The sequence below is a fragment of the Culex quinquefasciatus genome, chromosome 3 (genome assembly GCF_015732765.1).
Source record: "Culex quinquefasciatus strain JHB chromosome 3, VPISU_Cqui_1.0_pri_paternal, whole genome shotgun sequence".
NCBI classification, from domain to species: Eukaryota; Metazoa; Arthropoda; class Insecta; order Diptera; family Culicidae; genus Culex; species Culex quinquefasciatus.
In genome coordinates, this window is record NC_051863.1 from 26,147,641 (window position 1) to 26,149,914 (window position 2,274).

General features: G+C 40.0%; 1 long non-coding RNA gene across 1 annotated transcript; it reads right to left on the bottom strand.

The window, feature by feature from the left end:
* Positions 1 to 344: 344 nt before the first annotated feature.
* On the bottom strand, positions 345 to 1,925 carry LOC119770816. The gene is made up of 5 exons (XR_005279003.1): positions 1,721 to 1,925; positions 1,132 to 1,393; positions 911 to 1,062; positions 758 to 843; positions 345 to 678 (listed from the first exon to the last, which is right to left on the bottom strand). It is a non-coding gene; the product is annotated as an uncharacterized LOC119770816 (long non-coding RNA).
* Between the last annotated feature and the right edge of the window lie 349 nt (positions 1,926 to 2,274).

The window sequence follows — 2,274 nt, forward strand, 5'->3', positions numbered from 1 at the left end:
TTTGACAGTGTTTTAACAGTAGACAGCATCATTTTTTAAGATAATTTGCGTCGTATTTTGGGACTTTACCATAAAAAAGGGGGGTTGTTATGCACCGGTACCATAAAAATTTCGAAATTTTTCCATACATTTTTTTTCCAAATACGACGCATTTTACTGTTAATCTAATGTTGCATTTTTATTCAAAAACTCGCCCTGACTATAGAAAACATCATACATTTACAGTTAAAACAGCAAGCATTACAATGGATTACGCAGTAAAATTATAGTCCTTTATAATTTTTTTCCTATTAAATAGTACTGTTTTCACTGTATCCGTACATTGAAATAAATAATCATTGCAGTGAATTTCACAGTAAAATTATAGTTTATTATGGTTTGTTTCCTATTAAATCGTACTGTAAAAACTATATTCAAACAGTGCAATGAGTTGTAGGTACAGTAACATTGAATGTATTTTAATTTTATTTCGCTTTGATAACATTTCACTTTTGTTTTAATTCTATTTGCGTTACCAACACTCCAAACTGCAACTCCAGCGACTTTTTTTTTCTTTGGAGATCTATCTTTAATGCTGGAGCCGGGACCAGTTCACGTTCGTTCTCAATTCTCGTTGTGAATGATGAGCTCGGGAAACTCTGGTAGCTTTTGTGTTCCGATGTGGGTTTCTATTCAACTCTGTGGATTGCGAATGATTATTGGTAAATACCTAATAATTATTTTTTGGCAACTCCCGCTGCTTTGCGGTGAAACTTACCCAACGAGAAATGAGATTCAAGCCTGCCGCGGGCCACCGACTTCAAGGAAAAGGCCGGATTAATCTTTTGGTACATAGACGAGTACCTGAGGAACAGGATAATAATTTAGTTGATGTGGAGAATTATTTTCCCAAATTAACGAAAAAGCTTACATTTTTCTTGTACTCGACGACCTCATCCGTGTCTTCCAAGATCTCAACGATGAGCACATCGTTTGTCAGCTCTGGTTGAGGTTCCTCTTCTTGCTTCCTGTCTGACCAGAATCCGGAGACGGATGTCCAATTTTGTTGTACATACTGGTCCGCTGGAATTAGAGAATTTATCCTCGTTATGATTTCAACAATTGATTCTTTTAAAAATTAAATCAGCTTACCACAAAGAGAACCGCTTACGGAAACAGCATTGGTGTGGGTAGAAGAGATTCATTCTGCTGGTTACAGGTTTCACGGGGCACGGTGTGACGGATACTGCCAACAGTGACGAAATTGGCCGGTGATGAACGACATGAATGGAGAAAGGAGTTTGAGTATAGGCAGGCGCAGAGGGTTACTCTGTGGTTGGAGTTCGTCGCTGGTGTCGTTCCTCGGCCAAATCGAGCGCCAACAGCTTCAAATGATCAATGGTCGAAATATTCCCTGTTGGAAACCAAATACAAAAGATTGCTAAAACGAGCTGCCCAAGCAAGAAAAATGCCTGCCGCTACTATTTCCAATGCAACAAGCGATATGTTGACATTTTTCGGCATCCTCCGCATCGTCAAACCATACCAATTTGTTGCCGGATCTTTTCCGGAAGAGATCCGGCACCAACTTCGGACTGGTTTGACGTTTGCGGAAGGTGCCGAAAAGTTTGATAATGTCACTGCTTGCAAAAAAAAAAGTGGGGTGGGACTCCGGTCTCCCCCACGAACACAGTTGAAAACAATTCCAAGATCCAAATTTCTCCACTCTCGAAATACTTACCAAAGTTGCAGAAAATCGTCTCGGACTGATTCCGGCTTGGTCCCCGGCGGGGCTTTTCAACAAAAGACGGGAACTAAATCAAAACATGCTTGGGCAAGCGCCCAATAAACTTTCACACGCGATTTATTGCGGAAAATTCGACACCGAACCCAACAACTACGCGGACATGATCGAACACGCGCGAGTGAAAAAGTTTGACAGCTCGATGGTGCGTTCGTTTGAGTACGCTACATGTCAGTTGCATTGATGCGTTCGTTTGGTAAGCTTGTGCTTTTTTGGTAGCTGATTCACTCTGTTTTAATTATTTGTAGAAAAACAAAAATAAATACCTTGAAAAATCTACAATCAAGCAAACAAATATAATTGGGCCAATGTCGAAGCGTAAACAAAGAGTCTCTATCCTACTCACGTTAGTTGATATTCCAAGCAAAACAATGGTTATGGGCTGATGTGGATTTGTAAGCAACAGTCTGTCTTGATCACGTCAGATCGTGTTTACATACAAAATGAGCAGGATAGACAGTTGTTTACAAATCCACATTGGCTAATTTACA